Genomic DNA, 21,517 nt, shown 5'->3' with positions numbered 1-21,517 from the left:
AAGGATTAAATTGAATAAGGGGTAAAAATTGAATTATAGATTAATAAAAAATAAAAGGGCCAAATAGGTAATTAAACCTATTTAAGAATTTGAGGCAGCAATTACTTCATTTTTATGATTTAATTATATAAATATCTTAATAAATTATAATGAATATTATTATTTTATTAGATAATATAATTTATATTAATTAAAATTATGATATTTTATTATAAATTAAATCAGATAGTGACAAATGTAAGGTGATGATAAAATGCATGTGTAATGTTTGTATTTATATACTGTAAAATATTTATATATTTTCTTAAATAATAAGTAAAAGATATTTATGAATTAAATATTATTATATTATTATAATGTATAATTATTATTGTTATTAATTTTATTAACTAATACATAAAAGAAATAAAGTAAAATAACAAAAGAAACAAATAAGAAAAGAAACAGAGACTATTCGAAACAGGGAAGGAAAAAGAAAGAAAGAAAATAGAAGGAAAAATTAGGGTTCGAGGCTTTAAGCTTTAATTTGGTAAGTCAATTAAGTTTTTTTTTTTTAATTTTGATGTTTTAAAAGCTTTAGAACAAAGTTTTGTTGAATTTGTGTTAAGATTTTGAAAGTTCTTAGATTTTTGAACATAATTCATGTTGAACAAATTGATGAATTAGGGGTTTAATTGATAAAATTTCTAGTTAGAATTGATAAAATGATTAAATTGTAAAGTAAGCTATAAGTTTTGTGTTAGAGGGACTAAATTGAAAGAAATTTGAAATTAGGGTTTTATGGTGAACATTAGATAGTTAAGTTGAATTTGGTAGAAAATTGAGTAGAAATAAGGTATGAATTGAGATAGAAAAGTAAGTAAATTTAGTTAGGATCAAATTGAAATTAAGGTAGAAGTTGAATAGAAATTCAATTATTTAATACAAATTAGTGTTGTGTTAATAGTATAAATTATTTTAATTTATGTAGCTAGCAAAGAACTAAAGGCATCGACACAGAAGGGAAAAGAGAAGATTATGCAAAAGTAAACTCGAGAAAAATCATGATTTGTATTACTATAATTTAAACTACTATTTATTAAATGTTATATTTAAATTTATGTGTATGGTAAGTAAAATTTTAAGGTAAGTATCAATATTGAAATGAATGAAATTGAGATGAAGTATGATTATATATGGATATTTAATAGTATATTGATTGGAAAGTGAAAAATTGTATTGAATTGAATTGTAATTAAATTAAGAATGATTTGAGTGGAAAATATGAGAAAGTGATTGAATTGAAATATGAAAATTGAATACTCTATTAACTAGTCGGGCTGAGTCAGATATAGTTGGCATGCCATAGGATTGAAAGAATTTAGGGATTTTCCAGCTTGTCCGAGGAGACATTGAAGTCACTATATTTCTTCGGACTATCCAAAGAGGCACTGAGTGCTGTTTTGGTGTGCTTGGGTGGATTTTTTTGATGTGTTTGGGTGGATTGTTCTGGTGTGTTTAGTTGGATTATTTCAGTGTGTTTGGTTGGAATCCGTGTATCTGCCAAGGTCCGAGTCTTGTTAATAAGGGTAAGCAAATGAAATTATAAAACGAATGAAATTGATCGATTGATTTATTGAAGAAATGTGAAAGTTGAAATTGTGAATTGAATGGAGACTGAAAATGAAAGACATGAACCAAAGGTTCATGAGATGATTGAATTCAGTTTGATGATATGTGATATCAATTTGATTAATTGTTATTGTTGAAAATTTGAAAGTTAAAGTATGAATTAATATATATTAATAAATTATTATATGTTTGATATTTATATGTTTATAGATTATTATTTGTCATTATAGTTTGAATTATGGTAATACTATTGAGTATAGGCATACTTAGCGTACGGCTGTTTCCTTACGCAGGTCAATAGAAGTCAAAGGTCCCAGTTCAGCATCTGATCAATCCCGACTTCAGAGGCAATTTGGTGATGTAATCCCTCTTTTAGTAAAAGTGGCATGTACTTAGGTATTGTATAAATTATATACTTAAGTCTTGAAACTTTGGTTGTAAAATGATGTCTACTATGGGTTATAAGTATGAAATGAATTAGTATGACATATTTGGTAAAATGTGGCATGAAACTAAAATGGGAAAGGAATGAAATTATTAGTTCAATTAAAAAGTTATTTATGAGTGATCAAGTAGATAAATTGTTAAATTAATGTTGTATGCATAATTCGGTATGTTTGAGTGTGGAAATGTATGGTTTGTTATATTGGTTGTGGTTTGAAAATTGCAGGGAATGTTAGATGTTTATAAATGAGTTATATTGAGCTCAAAAAAAAATTATGAAAATTTTTTGGAGTACTCGAACTAGTCCCATTCCACTTTTAATACGTGTTTTGGAACACGAGGGTCCATTCTAGGGACTTAATAATTAAATTATACTATGTATGTTATTGATTTTTGAAATACTAGTAAATTGTCCGATATGTTCGGTAATGCTCCGTAACCCTATTTCGGTGGCGGTTTAAGGTTAGGGGGTGTTATGTAACAACCCGTTTTTCATTAAATCGTAATTGTGGTTTTGGAACCACAAATCCGAGGTTGAAAAATTATTTTAATATTATTTTATGTGTTTTCAGCATGATAGCATGTACGTGTGAAAATTTCATGAACTAATTTTATAATTTAATTGCTCAATTTGAGAAAAAGGACTAAATTGCGTAAAAGTTGCATTCTACTTGTTAAAAGTAAAAGTTGCATTCTACTAGTTAAAAGTGTCTAATCGCTATGATTTATTAGATGAAAGGTCCTTATGATGTTATTAGACCATTGATAGTGGAATTTGACATAGATCGCCTTATATTAAGTGATTTTAAATGTTTATTAATAAGGTTAATAATGTAATTAGTTAATAAATGATATAGTAAATAAAACCAAAATCAAAATTATGTTTTATCATCATCTTTTAGCTGAATTTTGAAGAGAAAAAAAAAAAGCTTCCATAACCATATAGGGTTCGGCACTTTCTTGGTTTGATTAAGATCAAGAAAGAAAGAATTCGGATTTAGTTTGTATAAATGAACTTAATCGATCTGATCCTTCAATTTTGTATACGAGGTAAGTTCATATAAATGAACTTAAATGTGTATCTATTTATTGAATAGATGAAATTGAGATAGTACTTACTCTATTGGATGAATATTGAGTTATTAAATGAAATGTACGAGTTGAGTAAGGTGAGATACCAAGTAAGACCATAGTTGTGCTATGGCAATCGAATAATAAGACCATAACCGGGTTATAGCATGTGAACGAAAGACCACGGCACGACCTTGGCAATGTATATATGAAAGAACATAGTTGGACTATGGCATCAGAAAATCAACGAAACTCTATTGTAAGCAATTGTGAACCGAAGTGGTTCTATAAAAGTATTGATGAGAAATAGAAATGTCTCGGTATAGGTATGTACGGAAAACTATTCAAACATCGAACTAGTGAAAGTTGAGAATTGATGAATGATGATATGGATAAACCTTATATTAGCTTGTGAATTGATGACTTAAATGTCTATGATAATATCTATTTTGAATTGTTAATGAATGTTGTGATTCTTTCATGTTAACGTACAAACTTACTAAGCTTTATAGCTTACTCTGTTTAATTTTCAATATTCTATAGATTTCCAAAGCTAGCTCAGATCCGGGAATCATCAGAGACTTCATCGCACTATCGATCATCTATTTTGGTACTTTTGAAGCTATGTATTTATGGTATATGGCATGTATAGGCTTGAGTCACTTTGGTATGTTTGATGTATATGTACTTTGGCCATTTGAGTTGGCATAAAATGATGAACTTGATGATGCTTATAAATGTGCAAATTGATATACTTATAATGTTTAGTAATAGACCTATAATGAATGAATGCAATTGAATTGGTATGAATGTTTGGATTAATTTTGTCTAATGAATTATACATGTGAATTATGCTTAGAAAAGCAAGTTAAATAGCTTGATATTTGAATAGGTAAATAATATGGATTTGAGTCTTGAAATGGTTGATATGGATTTGGTATGTTTATGTATTGGTTGATGAACCTTGGCTGCATATTTGTGACTTAAAATGAAACCAAATGAGCTTGTGTAGGTATGTGCAAAAATAGGTGGCAAATTGACTTTGCAAATGACCTATTTTGTCCACACGAGCAGAGACACGGGTGTGTGTCTCAACCGTGTGTGACACACGGTCATGCTACAAAACTGTGTGTCCCCTGGTGTTGAAATTGAATTGAATTCAGTATGCTCCACACGGCCTCACACACGGGCGTATGGCTGGCCGTGTGGTATAAGTCAGTATACCCCCTAAATGGCACACAGCCTAGCACATGGGCGTGTGTGGCCATTTCGTAGGGCATACGGGTTGAACAAACGGGCGTGTGGTTGGCCTTGTGACCTAAGTCAGTATACCCTTCAGTTTTCGCACGGCCTGGCACACGGGCGTGTCCTCGACCATGTGATACAAGTCAATATGTGTAAAGCCCCTAACCCGAATCTATCACCGGAATAGAGTTATGAAGCATTACCGGAGTTACCGATTTATTTATCAAATATTTTATTTCATCTAACGTTCATATTTGGAACCAATTAAAATCAAACGTATTGTCCCTTAAACGTACTTATTTTTCTCAACATGTTTTACTTGAATTTATTACTCGTCTCAATATACTTAATTTCCTTGTATCAACGTATCAAAGATAATCACATATTTACATGTCATGATAAATATCATTCTCTTACTATTTCTTCATAAACATAAATCAGATAATTCATTATATCGATATTTCATGCATTTAAAAATACAATTCAAGTTACACTAACTTACCTTGTTGCTTGTTCATATTTATAATTTCATTAATCCGATATCATTTCTTTTCTATGTTCAAGTCTCGTATTCAAGTCATCCAGATCTTTATAAATAAATTTGATCGTCGTTTTCATTTATTTCATGTTCTAATACATTCAATTAATGCTCTGAACAAAATTACCATTTTGCCCCTAAACTTTTAAATTAATGACGATTTCATCCTTAGGCTAAAAAAAATAAAATTCTTACAATTTAATCCTTATTTCCAGCCGTTATTCTCATACAAATTGATGACAACCCATGAATTCTATAAAATATCAGAATTTTCCATAATTTCAACACTTTCAATTTAATCCTTAAAACATGTTTTTCCCCGATCTTGAACTAAGTTAATAATTTCATTCAATTTTGCAATTTTAAATAATAAAATAATTCATTTCAAGCAAATTGGTCATTCTAACATTTTTACAAAATTTCCCATAAAGTTTTACTTTTATTCAATTTAGTCCCTGAGCCTAAAACATGCAAATTAGCCATGCTAGCTGAATATTCATACATATTTTCCTGCTCTTCCTCTCCATTCCATATCCTATATTTATATAGCATGCTATAGGTAGCATTATCAATAATTTCACTATTTACTTATATGTATATTCAAAACTTTCCATTTGCGTCATAGTCACTAAATTATTTATATCTTGAGCTGCAGAACTTGAAATTAAGATCCGCTAATTTTTTGTGAAACGATACTTACATATCTTGTAATACCCCGAAAATTTTTACAGTAAAATATTATCCGTGATATAGTAAAATAAGGAAATAAAGTGACAAAAAGGGAATTTTTGAATGATGTCAATATTGAGAAGTATATTATGATATATTAATTCAAGAAAGGACTAAATTGCAAAGATGAGAAAAGTCTTGTTACACAAGAGTAAATACTCAAAATTTAAGGGGTTGAAGTGTAAATATAAAAAAGTTGAAGGACTAATGGTGAAAATATTTTAAGGGTGGAATGATCTAGAAACCAAGAAAAATTGATGAATTAGGACCAAATTGAATAGGTAAAAAAATTATGAGGGACTAAATCGCAATTTTACCAAATTAAGTGATGACTCAAGGATGGAATTCTAAAAGATCATTAAGGGCCGTCAATTAGTAAGAGAGAGAATTCTAGAATGTAATGATTATGTTGATGATATTTTAAATTAATTAATTAGATAAATATTATTTTATTAATATTTTATGAGATGTTTATTATTATTATATTATTATTTATTTAGTATAAAAGGAAGGAAAGATGAAGAATTATCAACACATTTCCTTTCCCATGCAAACTAACGTAAGATAAGAAGAAGAAAAGAAATTTGCTTTCTTTACAATTTAGTCCTTCCATCAAAAATTCATTATTTTTACCTAAAAATTGAAAGAATTTCCATAGCCATCGAGAGAAGAAAGATAGCAAGGAGATGATGGGGAGCAAGAATATCAAGTTGGATTCAAGAAATCAAAGCTGGAGGAGAGAGAAAAATCAAGTTAAAAATTGAAGTTAATAAGAAAAGGTAAGTACATCAAGATTTCAATATGTTTTTAAGTTTGTTATTATTGATAAAGCATGGAAATAATGTTATAGTAGAGTTTTCTTACATAAGGTCCTATGTTCTTGATATGTTAGTGAAGAAAAAAAAAAGAGAAAGTGATGAGAAATGGTGTAGAAAAAGAAAATAAGGATGTTATAACATGGTAATTAATATCTTGTACCAAAACAGATTTGGACAGCAGCAGTAGTCTAAATTTGAAAAATCATCAAAAACTGTAGAAAACTAATTATAGAATGAATAAAATATGAAATTAAAGCTTATTAAGTCTAGTTTCTTATAGAAGAAATTATGTAAGCAATGGAATTCTAAATCAAGAGATATGATGAATTTTGTGAGACAAGGTCAGAATGATTTTGGGTTCCCCTGTTCTGAATTTGTAAAATAAAAAAAAAATTTGATAAAAATAATTAGGGGCTTAAATTTATATGTTTAGAATCCTGAATGAGTGTATTTTCAATAGAAACAAATATGAACATCATTCGAATTCTGTACAAGGAGATAATTAATTTTTAGTGAAGAAGGGTCACAACTGTCAGACAGCAGAATAGGGGTAAATTTAAAGAATAAACTGTACTTATTTACTAAACCAAAAATTCTGAAAATTTTATGGTAATAAGATATATGAGTCTAGTTTTAGGGAAAATTATCGGATCTTAATTTGGAGTCCTATAGCTTCAGATATAAATAATTTAGTGACTATGACACAGATGGACAGCTTGAATATTCATAAAAGTAAATAATAAAGATTATAGATAATGTTACTTACAAGTGTGCTACATACATCAAGGATGTGGAATGGAGAGAAGGAGGAGGAAAACATATATGAATATTCATTTAGCATGGCTAATTTTCATATTTTAGGCTTAGGGACTAAATTGAATAAAAGTAAAACTTTATGGGTAATTTTGTAAAAATGTCAGAAATGACCAAATTGCATAAAATGGATTATTTTATTATTTAAATTACAAAATTGAATGAAATTATTAATTTAGTTCAAGATCGGGGGAAAACATGTTTTAGGGATTAAATTGAAAAGTGTTGAAATTATGAAAAAAATTCTGATATTTTATAGAATTCATGGATTGTTATCAATATATATGAGAATAATATCTGGAAATAAGGATTAAATTGCAAGAATTTTATTTTCCTGACTCTAAGGATGAAATCGTCATTAATTAAAAGTTTAGGGGCAGAATGGTAATTTTGCCTAGAGCATTAATTAAATGCGTTAGAATATGAAATGAATGAAAATGATGATCAAATTTATTTATAAAGATCCGGACGACTCAAATACGAGACTTGATCGTGGAAAAGAAAAGATATCAGATTAATGAAATTATAAACACAAACAAGCAATGAGGTAAGTTCTTGTAACTTGAATTATATTCTTAAATGCTTGAGATTGTATGTTATTTATGTGAATATGATTTGAATGTTCATTGTATGAAAATTTATGAAACATTGATAAATTTGATAAAAGGAGAAGAAATCCCGGTTGAATGAAAGGAAAATTCGATGGATCTCTGAAAAGGAATTGACGGTAAAAGGATCTAGCCGGACGGGTGATCCTATCTTGATATAGCCCTCCGAAGAATATGTGTAAAATGGATTTAGCCGGACGGGTAATCCGAATTAGGGTCTAAATTTAGCCTGGATGGTAATTGGATCCAAGCTCATTAGAGTAATTGTCGTTGCGAGGGATTTAGCCCGGACCGTAATCCCGACAATACTCTATGAGTTTATATTACTGAGGATTTAGCCGGGTGGTAATCCCATGTAAGGATGAGGTTCGCAGGAGTGTGCTCTCTGATATGAAATGTGTAAGACCATGGTTGAAAGATACCATGGCAACCTGAGTGTAAGTCCATGGTTGAAAGATACCATGGCAACCTGATATGAAATGTGTGAGACCATGGTTGAAAGATACCATGGCAACCTAATATGAAATGTGTAAGACCATGGTTGAAAGTTACCATGGCAACCTGAGTGTAAGACCATGGTTGAAAGATACCATGGCAACCTGATATAAAATGTGTAAGACCATGGTTGAAAGATACCATGGCAACCTGATATGAAATGTGTAAGACCATGGTTGAAAGATACCATAGCAACTTGATATGAAATGTGTAAGACCATGGTTGAAAGATACCATGGCAACGTGATATGAAATGAACAAGACCATGGTTGAAAGATACCATGGCATCATGTCAAAGATAAATAAGACCGTGGATGGGAGACGCTCTAACATCTGTTGAACAATTGATATTCAGGTAATATGTATCAGATGACGAATGGTTATATGAAATAATTATGAAGATAGATAAATGAAATAAGTATAAGTACATGAAATATAATTTATGTTAAGTTTGATATAAGCTATTACCGGAATAAATATACATAAAATATATGGAAATGATGGAGCATGAAATATTGATATAATGAAATGAATGATATATGCTTATGAAGAAACGGTAAGAGCATGATATGTTTCATGACATGTACATATATGATTATCTTTGATATGTTGATACAAGGAAATTATGTAATTGAGACTATTATTAAACTCAAGTGCGATATGTCGAGAAAATAGATATATCAGTGTTGAATTTATATGAGATATGTGCAAGTATACTAACAATGTTGCTGTTTGATGCTTATACAACTGTCAAACTGTTGATTGAATGGTAATATATTTATTTATATGATGCATTGAATCGATAAGTATTTAAATTTTTTTTAGTGATATGTAAATGGTAGTAATGCTCCGAAACCCTGTTCTGGCAGCGGATACGGGTTAGGGGTGTTACATATCTTCTGACCATAAAATTTTCAGAATTTTTGGTTTTTCCAATAAGTACAGTTTATTCTTTAAAGTCACTCTTATTCTGCTGTCTGACAGTGTAATATCCTGATTTTGGGCCTAGTCGGAATAATGGTTTCGTGACCACAAAATCCGAGATAGAAATAATTATTTTATGATTATTTTGAGGTCTATGATATGATTGCATGATTGTGTGAAAATTAGTAAATAGATATATGAGTCTATTTTCAGGGAAAATTTACGGAATTGGATTTCGAGTATCGTAACTCGAGATATGAATTTTTAAGCGACTGTGACGCAGATTGCTAGTTTAACTGGAAATTTTAAAATAAATTGTTTGAGCTGTTTAAGTAATGAATTAAGTCTGTTAACACCTCGTGTTCGACTCCAGCGACGGTCTCGGGTACGGGGTGTTACAGACAGTTTCGACCATTCTTTGCTAAAAATTAATTATCTCATTGTACATGATTCGAATGATGTTCTCGTTAGCTTTTATTGAAAATAGACTCATTCAGGATTTTAAACATATAACTTTAAGAACCTAATTATTTTTATCCAATTTTTATTATTTTCCAAAGTCAGAACAGGGGAACCCAAAATCATTCTGACTTGTCTCACTAAAATTATTATATCTCACAATTTACGATATCATTGCTTACACCATTTCTTCTATAAGAAACTATACTCAATAAGATTTAATTCCATATTTTTTTCATCCTCTAATTTGATTTCCAAAATTTATGGTGATTTTTCAAAGTTAGCCTACTGCTACTGTCCAAAACTGTTTTAGTACAAGATGTTTATTTACCATGTTTATAACACCCTTATTTTCTTTCTCTACACTATTTCTCATTTCTTTCTCTTATTTTCTCTTCACTAACATATCAAGAACATAAGACCATATATAAGAAAACTCTACATTAACATCAATTCCATACTTTTTCAATAATATTAATCTTAAAAATGTATTGAAATCTTGATGTTCTTACTTTATTCCATTGATTTCAATCTTTAACTTGATTTTCTCTCTCCTTCAGCTTCCTTTTCTTGAATCCAACTTGATATTCTAACTTCCCATAGTCTCCTTAACATTTTTCTCTCTTGGTAGCCCTGGAAATTCTTTTGATTTTTGGGTGAAAATGGTGAATTTTTGGTAGAAGGACCAAATTGTAAAAAAAGCAAAACTTTCTTTCTTTCTCTCTTCCTCTCACGTTAGTGCATGGGAAAGATGATGGATGGTGTGTGTGTGTGTATTTTTTTTCCACACACACACACACATATATATATAGACTAAATAAAATAATAAAATAATAAAATATCTTATTAAAATATTAAATAAATGATAATTATCTAATTAAATAATTATAAAATATCACCAACATCATCATTACTTTCTAGATTTCTTTCTCTTTCAATTGACCATTTTTCCCTTTGTGATCTTTTAAAATTCCATTCTTGAGTCATTACTTAATTTGGTAAAATTACAATTTAGTCCCTCATAATTTTTCACCTATCCAATTTGGACCTAGTTCATCAATTTTCCTTGGTTTCTATATCATTCCACCCTTAAAATATTTTCACTATTAGTCTTTCAACTTTTTTATATTTACACTTTAATCCCTCAAATTTTGAGTATTTACTCTTGAGCCATAAAAATTCTCACTTTTACAATTTAGTCCTTTCTTGAATCAATATGTCATAATATACTTTCCAGTGACATAACTCAATTTTCCTCTTCTTGTCACTTTATTTCCTTATTTTACTATATTAAGGATAATATCTTACTGTAGAAATTTTCAGGGTGTTACAGTATTATGCCCTATTTCCGCACGGCCTAAGACACGAGCATGTCTACTAGCCGTGTAAGGCACATGGCCTGTTCACACGGGCGTGTGACCCTTATATGATTGAAAATTTTCTAAGTTTTTCAAAATTTTCGTATGTTATCGGTTTAATCCCGAACCATTTCTAAAGCATGTTTAAGGCCTCGTAGGCCCTTATAAGAGACAATGTGATTGTATTGAATGATGTATGAGAATGATTGCTTGAGTTTGATAAATATAAGCTATGTGTTATGTTTTGATCGTTAATACTTCGTAACCCTATTCTGGCGATAGATACGAGTTAGGGGTGTTACATGTTACATGAACTCTATGACCTCAAACTCTGGTCCCATTTCTCTACTTGTCCTATAAACATTTCTAAAGCTGAAGAATTGAATATATATTTCTATAATTGATTTGAACATCTTTATTTGCCTCAAGCTTTTCACCCACTGTAGAACCATATAGGTGAGGATCATCATTATACCAGCTCCTTAAAAGCCCACCAGCATTTTTGCTAGAATGAATAGACTGCCCATCGACATTCAACCTGAACATCATCTGCAAGTTTTCTGTCAATGCATCCAATGATTATTGGTATCCCACCGTAGTGGTATTGCCAAATTTAATGCTAATCAATTCGATCCTGTTGACGAAAGCAAAATAGTTGATGTAGTTAGTAGAATGTGTAAAGGTAACGTTCAACAGCTTAGAATCCAAAGTGCAAAAAATTACTTATTGCTAGAGTTGTGTGACCTAAATCCCTGTTTGATTTGGCCTAAAAAGTTTGAAGTACAACTCACTCGTTAAAGAAATAAAATGGAGAGGTAAGTTTGAGGATATGTGGGGGCGACTCATATAGGACTATGGGTTGTTTAACCCTTAAAAAACTACTCATAGTCAAAAACCTCTTATATTATCATTTTTCAACATTAGTGAATTTATCCTCCTCTGCTCGTGGTTTTTCCCAATAAGGGTTTTTCACGTAAAATTAATGTGTTCTTATTTTTCTTTCTTATTACTTTACGATCATTCTTATTGTCATTATCAATGTAGAATATAATAAACTAGTATCAGAGTATTCAGGTTGCTTGTCTCGATCACGGGAATGACAACACCAAAGTATGATATTTCGCTGTTGGATTGCAACACCAAATTCGCGTTGAGGCAGGTAAAGATGTAGACAATTCTTGTGCTGATGGATTTGGACGATGTCTTGCTAGGGTTAGATAAGATGCCTTCGACATTGACGCATGAAGAAAAGCAACGTAAGGATCAAAAGGCCCTATCGCAATTATATTTGCATCTGTCGAATGAAATTCTACAAGACGTGTTGAAGGAGAAGACCGCTACTGCATTATGGTTAAAGCTGGAACAATTATGCATGTCAAAACCCTTAACTAGCAAGTTGTATTTAAAGTAAAGTATTTATTCTCATTGTTTGGAAGAAGTACTTTTTGGTAGAATACTTAACTATCTTTCAAGAATTTTTCGTTGATTTAGAGACCATGGAGGTTCAGTATGATAAATATGATTTAGGGTTAATTCTACTTTGTTCGTTGCCCCCTTTTTAGTCAACCTTTAGATATACAATTTTGTATAGTCGTGAATCTCTCACAGTTGATGAAGTTTATGATTCTTTAGCCTTGTATGACAAGATGAAACATGTTGTGGTTGGATTCGACTCTCACGGAGAGGGTCTCATTGTTCATAAGAGACAAGGACAAAATACTAGTGATAATTGTGGGAGGATAAAAGAACAAAATCCTAGTGGTAAAGCTAAAGATAGATCGAAATCTTCAAAAAAAAGTTAAACCTGTCATTTTTGTAAAAAGAAAGGGCACATTAAGGCTGAGTGTTATAAGCTGCAAAATAATATCAAAATGGAGGCTACGAATAAAAAAGGAAAACAATCAGAAAAATCTGATGAGGCTAATGTAGTAAAAGTGGATCATTGCCTCTGGTTATACTTTTCATATGATTCCCACTGGGATTGGTTTACAACATATGAAATAGTGTCTAAAGGTGTTGTTTTGATGTAAAATAATGCTTCATGTAGAATTGCAGGTATTGGCATAATCAAAATTAAGATATTCGATGGAGTTGTCAGAACACTTAGTAATGTACGACATGTGTTAGAATTAAAGAAAAATTTGATTTCATTAAGTACTATTGATCCAAAAAGGTATAAGTACATAGCTGAAAGTGGAGTTCTAAAGATTAGCAAGGGTTTTCTCGTTGTGATGAAAGGACAAAGAAAGATTGTCAAGTTATATGTTTTACAAGGTTCAACAGTTACAAGTGATACAACCGTTGCTTCCTCTTCCTTGTTAGATGATGATGTTACTAGATTTTGGCATATACGTCTAGGGTATATAAGAGAGAACGACATAAAAAAGTTAAACAAAGAAGACTTCTTGATGGACATGGCATTAAAGAACTGATGTTCTTTGAGCACTGTATTTTTTGGAAGCAAAAGAGAGTTCAATTCACTTGAGGAATACATAACACGAATGAAATGCTAGATTATTTTCATTTTGATCTCTAGGGACCATTTAGAGTGCCTTCTAAGGGTGTCACTAATTATATGTTAATGATCATTAATAATTTTTCAGAAAAGTTTGGGCATTCTTCTTGAAGCAGAAAAGTGATGTGTTGCCCACGTTTAAGGATAGAAAGACTATGATCGAGAAGCAGATAGGAAAATAGATAAAATACATTCGTATAGATAATGGCTTGGAATTTTGTTATGATGAGTTTAATGAATTGTACAAATTAGAAGGGATCATGAGACACCTGATAGTTCATTGTACTCTACAACAAAACGGTATTGCAGTACGGATGGATAGAACAATAATGGAAAATATTCGATGCATGTTGTTGAATGCTCATCTACAAAAGTTGTTTTGGGCTGAAGCGACATCTACATCATGTTTATTGACTAATCAGTCTTTGTCCATTACTATTGAGAAAAAGACTCCACAAGAGGTATGGTTTTGTACTCTTGCTGATTATTTTGATTTGAAAATTTTTCGGTGTCCAGTGTATACTCATGTTGATAATGGTAAATTGGAGTCTAGATCTATTAAGTGTGTTTTTCTTGGATATAAGGCTAGTGTTAAAGGGTATAAGTTATGGTGTCCTGAAACTAGGAAAGTTGTAACTAGAAAAATGTTATTTTATAAGACTGCTATGCTGCATAACTTACCTCTTAAAGACTCTTTCGATAAAGACCAGTAGAAATCAAACACACATATGGAGTAGATGGAGTTTTAGATTGATTCAGGATCTACAACAGAGTCTACTCCTTAAGTTAGTACAGAAACTCATAGTAGAGTTGTTTCTTCACCACAACCAGCACCGTAATATTTTTTACCAAGAACTGACCTAGAAGAGAAATTAAACCTGTACAAAAGTTCGCTGAGGCTGATTTAGTTGCTTATATTTAAATATGGCTGAAGATATATATGTAAATCAAGAGTCATCTACTTATTCCAAGGCAGTTAGTTTTGAAGGTTTAGGCAAGTGTATGATTGCTATGCAAGAATAGATGGAATTACATCATAAGAACAATACATGGAACCTAGTGAAGCTTCTTAAGGGTAAAAAGGTTTTTTTGTGTAAATGAGTGTTCAAGAAGAAAGAAGGGACTCTAGGAGTTGAAGAACCCATGTATAAAGCAAGACTGGTTGCAAAAGGTTACAGTCAGATTCCAAGTGTAGACTTCACAAATATGTTTTCTCCAGTTGTTAATCATAGTTTGGTTCGAGCCTTGCTTAGTATTTTGGCCATGTATGATTTGGCGTTTAAGCAGTTAGATGTGAAAACAACATTCTAGCATGGAGAACTTGAGTAAGACATATACATGAAACAACTAGAGACTTTCATAGTCTCAGGAAATGGGAACTATGTTTGCTTGCTGAAAAAGTCTCTTTATGGCCTGAAATAGTCACCTATGCAGTGGTACAAGAGGTTTGATTCATTTATAACTACTCATGATTTCAAAAGAAACAATTTTGACAGTTGTGTTTATTTTAAGAAGAGTAGCGATGGTTCATCTATATATCTACTCCTTTATGTTGATGACATGTTGATAGTAATTAAAGGTAAATAAGAGATAAGAAATGCCAAAGGTCAGCTTAGTAAAGAATTTGAGATGAGAACTTTGAGAGATGAAAAATTTGGGAGCAGCAAAGAAGATACTAGGGTTGGAGATTCTCAAAGATAGAAAAACATGTAAATTGTACCTAAGTCAGAAATGGTACATTAAGAAAGTTCTTTGCAGGTTCAATATGTAGAGTGCTAAGCTTGTTAGTACTTCATTAGCAGCCTACATCAGACTTTCATTAACCTTGTCTCTGCAATCAGATGATGAGATTAACTACATGTCACAGGTTTCGTATTCTAGTGCAGTGGGAACTCTCATGTATACTATGTTTTGCTCACGTCTAGATTTATCATATGCAGTTAGTGTAATTAGTAGATACTTGACAAATCCTTGTAAGGGACACTAGAAAGTAGTTCAGTGGATTTTCAGATACTTACGAGGTACTACTGATGTTTGCTTATAGTTTGGAAGAAATAGAGATGGAGTCGTTGGGTACATTGATTCTTATTTTGTTGGAGACCTTGATAAAAAAATGTCTCTCATAGGATACGTCTTTACTATTAGGGTTGTGCCATCAGTTGGAAAGTCACTTTACAGACTACAAATGCTTTTTTACTACTGAAGCTGAGTACATACCGATTATTGGAGCTTGTAAAGAAGCTATTTGGTTAAAAGGACTCTTTGGTGAACTCAATAAAGACCTTCAAATCAGTACAATGTTTTGTGATAGCCAGAGTGTTATCTTCCTTACAAAGGATAAAATGTTTCATGAGAGGGCGAAGTACATTGATGTTCGATATCATTTTGTGTTTGATATTATTGCTCGTGGTGATATTGTTGTGAGTAAACTTAACACTCATGATAATCCTACAGATATGATGACTAAGTCACTTCTTATAGTTAAGTTTGAGCATTGCTTGGACTTGGTCAGTGCTCATTGTTGAAGAATACCCTTTAAGGGGTTTTGTAGAAAACGTGGAGAACTTGTTCGTCAATAATTCATGTCAAGATGGAGATTGTTAGAGTAGTGTGACCCAATCCCATTTGATTCGGCTTGAAAAGTTTAAGATGCAACTCACTTGTTAAAAAAATAAAATAGAGATTCAAATTTGAGGATTTGTGGAGGTGAATCCTTATAGGACTATGGGTTGTTTACCTTTAAAAAATTGTGTATAGTCAAAAACCTTTGTATTATCATTTTCCAACTTTAGTGAATTTCTCCTCCCCTACTTGTGGGTTTTCTCAATAAGGGTTTTACACATAAATCTACGAGTTCTTATTTTTCTTTTTTATTACTTTGCGACCATCTCTATGACAATTATCAACGTAGAGTATAACACTTATTAATAAGATAAGCTTGTGTACATGTGATTTCAGCACTAAAATTGTTCATCAGAGTGACACTTCCAGAAGTGACTGAGAAATACGAATTTCTTAAACTGAAGTTAGAGTAAACTGAAGCATAAAAATGAAACCTGAGCAGGTGTCGTAACTGATAGCTCGTCAGGGATGTGAAGATTCTAGCATTCATGTATAGGATTGTTGAAAATAGTGAAGGGTCTTGAAATCGTGCTTGAACCTGAGTTGAACTTTTGGAAAATTAAAGGTACTTTTCATTAGGTCCCCATATTCTTCCATATTCATCTTTGCCACCCCTGGAACTACAGTCCACAGCCAAAGACTGGCTTGTAATATCAATAATGCGAGAAAACCAAATAATAGAAAATAAAAAAGGGCATCTGTTTTTTATGGTTTTAGAAATGCCAACAAACAACACTAAGAGAATCTAATGGCTTATAAGAAAACAACAAATTTAAGTTCTCCTATATGCCTAAACTAGTTCTTTTTTTCTTTGCCTTTGTTTTAAAAGTTAATGAGATTAGCCTAAGCCATATCTATTCTACTGATAAACCATAAATTATACATATTTTTACCCAATGTTTAATGCATTTTGTGGATGATTTTTCATTAGAATTAGTGAATTCGATGCTCCTAATGCTTTAATTTCATGTTTTATACTTAGGAGAGCATAGGAGAGCAAAAGGAACGAAAAACGGGCCAAAAACTGAGAAAATGGGCCAAGGTACAAAATCAACATGGCCTAGACCTCCTCACACTGGCAGACCACACGGCCGTGTCAATTTGGCAGGCTCGAGCACAGCCTGAAGTAATCGAACACTGGTGTGTGCCACAGGCGTGTCCTTGTCGAGCCCAAGTTAAGTCCAATTCGGAAAAGGCCACTTTTAAGGGCTTCTAGGCATTCCAAAGCCTATAAATACACCCTAGAAGAGGAGAAAAGGGAGGCGGAGAATAGAGGGTAAGGAATTACTCCAAGGAAGCCGATTGATCCATCTCAGAAGCCGGATTCATCATCAAGACTGAAGATCTCTCCTCAATTTCTCTTTAGGAGTTTTGGGTTTTCTTTATGTTTTGTATTCTTTATTCATCTGAGATGTTTTCTTATTTAGTTATGAACTAAAACCCATAAATACCTAGGGGAATGAAACCTAAGACGAATCTTGTTATTATTTTCTGAATCGTATGATAAATATTTAACTTGTTCTTAATTATGTGTTCTTAATTCTTGTTTTGATATCCCAGGATACTGATTCAAGACATGCTCTTATTCAAAGGAGGAATAAACCCTGTCTAAGAGTACTTTTGTCATAATTAAGCGGAGTTGATTGCACGCTTAAAAATAGGTGACAAGATTTTTTCGGATTAGGGTGAAACCTAATAAGGGGATTCATAGATCGAGTTAATGTAATCCTAGAATGTTAATTAGAGAAAAGCCTCGGTTATGCAATCTAGGGATTAGATGTTATTAGTCTTGAATAGGGATAATAACATAACTTAGGGATCTCTACGGAACAAGTTGAATGAATAAATCGTCTGATTCGGAGCCAGAATAACTAGTCAAGTCTAGGTGGATTTTTCCTTAGGTATTGTCTCAAATCAATCGATTTTCCCAAAAGCAATTCCCCAATTCTTTTCTCTGTACGTTCTTCGTTTAGATAATTAGTTAATTAAAACAAAAACCCCTTTTATTCTTAGGCTAGATAATAAAAAGACAGTCATTACTAGTACTTTTAGTTCCTTTGGGCTCGACAATTCGGTCTTGCTAAAACTATACTACTGCTCGATAGGTACACTTGCCTACATTGCGATAATAGTTAGTTTAAGAATGAGTAATTATAAATATTTAAAACCTATCACGAAACCTCGCGATCAAGTTTTTGGCGCCGTTGGCGGGGAACTATGATATTAGGAACGCTCAATTTTATTACTTTAGCCATTTATTTTTCTTGCAACTTAGTTTATTTTATTATTATTTATTAACCTACTCTTTCTTTCTCTTGGCAGGTTTTCATAGTTTATGACTAGAAGAAACCCGTCAGGGCCTGATCGCACAGTTCGTAGAAACCAAAGAGAAATAAGGCGAAGCTTAAGATACACAGAGAACGAGAAAGAAGACGATACACAACCCCCAACCGAAGAGATGGCTGAAAACCAAGGCAATCAGCTACCTCCTGCAATTACAGTTAATCAAAATCTTACTCCACGCACTATGTATGATTATGCTAAACCTTCTTTAACAGGAACCGAATCAAACATAGTTAGACCTACTGTAGCTGCAAATACTTTTGAATTAAAACCTAACACGATTCAAATGATATAGTAATTTGTTCAGTTTGATGGTTTGCAGGATGAAAATCCCAACGCTCACTTAGAAAACTTTCTGGAATTTTGCGATACATTTAAAATCAATGGCATTTCTGATGATGCCTTTCGTCTTCGGTTATTTCCTTTTTCATTGAGGAACAAAGCTAAACAGTGGTTGAACTCGTTACTACAAGGGTCAATTACTACTTGGGAACAAATGACTGAAAATTTTTTACTAAAATACTTTTCACCGGCTAAAACGGCTAAATTACGTAATGATATCTCTTCTTTTATGCAGATGGATTTAGAAACACTTTACGATTCATGGAAGAGATACAAGGACTTACTGAGAAGGTGCCCTCACTATGGGTTACCGCTTTGGCTTCAAGTACAAACATTCCACAATGGTCTGAATCCTTCAACTCGGCAAATAGTTGATGTAGCTACTGGCGGAACCATCAACAATAAAACACCGGAAGATGCCTATGAGTTTATAGAGGAGATGTCACTGAATAACTATCAGTGGTAAGTTATGAGGACAAAGCCAATGAAAACAGCCGGCGTTTATAACATCGATTCAGTCACCATGCTCTCTAATCAGGTAGAACTTCTCAATAAAAAGATTGATGGTTTACTTGGTTCTACGCAGGTACACTCAAGCGGAGGAGGTGTGCATACAGAATATCAAACCTTCAATCCTACAATCGAAGAGGAACAAGTCAACTATATGGGTAACAATAACTTTAGATCTCAAAATAACCCATACAGTAATACTTATAATGCAGGTTGGAGGAACCACCCAAATTTCTCCTGAGGTGGTCAAGGGAATCAAAAGCCACAAAATCCTCAGAGTTTTCAACAACCACCTTATCAACAAGAGAAGAAAACGAACCTTGAGGAGATACTTTCAAAATTCATATCAGTGTCAGAAACCCATTTCCAAAATACCGAGACAGCACTTAAAAATCAATAAGCATTTATCCAAGGACTCGAAACTCAGATAGGCCAGCTATCCAAACTAATCTTCGAACGACCACAAGATAGTTTGCCAAGTAATACTGAACCTAACCCAAGGGAACAACTCAACGCAATTAATATTCAAGATGACGAAGGAGTCGTTGAGCCTGAACCAGAACCAAGGCAAGAAACTGTGGTAAGCAAAGGTCAAGGTGAGGTAGAGCAAAATGCAAACAAACCCATAACTGTCGAATATAAACCTCATGTGCCACACCTCAACTCGACAAGGAAATACCGCTCAGATGAACAATTTGGTAAATTCCTTAAACTCTTAAAAAAATTACATATTAACTTACCGTTTATTGAAGCTTTATCGCAGATGTCAAACACAATGAAATTTTTAAAGGAGCTTTTAGTAAATAAGTGGAAGTTGGACGAAGCGTCGCATGTGGAGCTAAACACAGTCTGTTTAGCTATTCTACAGAATAAGCTACCCTACAAATTGAAAGATCTAGGGAGTTTTACAATTCCTTCCTTAATTGGTAGTTTAGATATAAATCATGCATTAGCTGATTTAGGGGCTAGTATTAACGTCACGCCTTACAAAATGTTTAAGCAACTAGGTTTTGGGAAACCTAAACAAACTAAGATGAGCATTCAATTGGCAGATAAAACTATACGATTCCCTAGGGGTATTATTGAAGATGTACTAGTGAAAGTAGATAAGTTCATATTTCCCGTTGATTTCGTTGTTCTAAACATAGAGGAGGATAATAGCACCCCTTTGATTTTAGGGAGGCCCTTTTTAGCAACTGCTAAAACAATTATTGATGTTGGCACAGGTGAGCTTACACTTCGTGTGGGAGACGAAACGATCACCCTTCAAGCTCGTAATTCTGGCATCACATCGAACATTGAAGGTAATGGTCCACACCAATCTACTAAAACTGACAAGATGACTTTGCAGAAATTAAGCTTCCAAGAAGTTCACGAGCCATGTTCCAGAAATGATAAAGGACACATTCATGAAGAACGAAGGCTACGGATAGAGGAGCAAGATGAATGGCGAGCACATAAACCGAGAACACATAATAAATTGAAACTACGCCAAAACGAGCCCGATACTCCAAATCAACTTAAGGTTGGTGATAAAGTCTTACTAGATGCCGCAGATCCCCACATTGTCACTGCCATACCAAATGAGGAGATCCCTCTTACGGTACTCAGTATTTTTCCATTCGGTACGGTGGAGGTGAGTCATCCCAGGTTCGGCACTTTTAAGGTAAACAATACTCGTTTAAAACCTTATTTTGATGAGACTGATAGTAGGAATGAGGAGTATAAACTCCTCAAACCACCATGACCATATAACGGAGAGGTAAGTCGAGCTTATCGGGAGGCAACCCGAGTACTAACATTATTAATTTCTTTAAATTTTGGTATTTAACCCCTAACCTACTAATAGAGATCTTGAATACAGGTGTTTCCACAGAGACACGGCCAAGCATACGGACGTGCTTAAGGCCATGTGAAAATAGGGTAGAAGATTTCCCCAACACGAGCTACCATAAAATGTCACGGTCGTGCGACATGGCAGTGGACGAGCCTACCAAAACAACACGGACGTGCGACACTCCCGTGTGGAAGACCCGTGGTTGAAACTAAGAAACTAGCATGGGCGTGCGACAC

At 32.7% G+C, this 21,517-nt stretch overlaps 1 non-coding gene across 1 annotated transcript; it reads right to left on the bottom strand.

Annotated features, from left to right (window-relative positions):
• Window positions 1-19,136: 19,136 nt before the first annotated feature.
• Window positions 19,137-19,243, bottom strand: LOC128284547 (small nucleolar RNA R71). The gene has a single exon (XR_008274971.1). It is a non-coding gene; the product is annotated as a small nucleolar RNA R71 (small nucleolar RNA).
• Window positions 19,244-21,517: the final 2,274 nt, after the last annotated feature.

This window comes from Gossypium arboreum, chromosome 11, assembly GCF_025698485.1.
Source record: "Gossypium arboreum isolate Shixiya-1 chromosome 11, ASM2569848v2, whole genome shotgun sequence".
Lineage (NCBI taxonomy): Eukaryota > Viridiplantae > Streptophyta > Magnoliopsida > Malvales > Malvaceae > Gossypium > Gossypium arboreum.
Note: the sequence above shows the minus strand (reverse complement) of the source record. Positions and strands in the feature narration are given on the sequence as shown.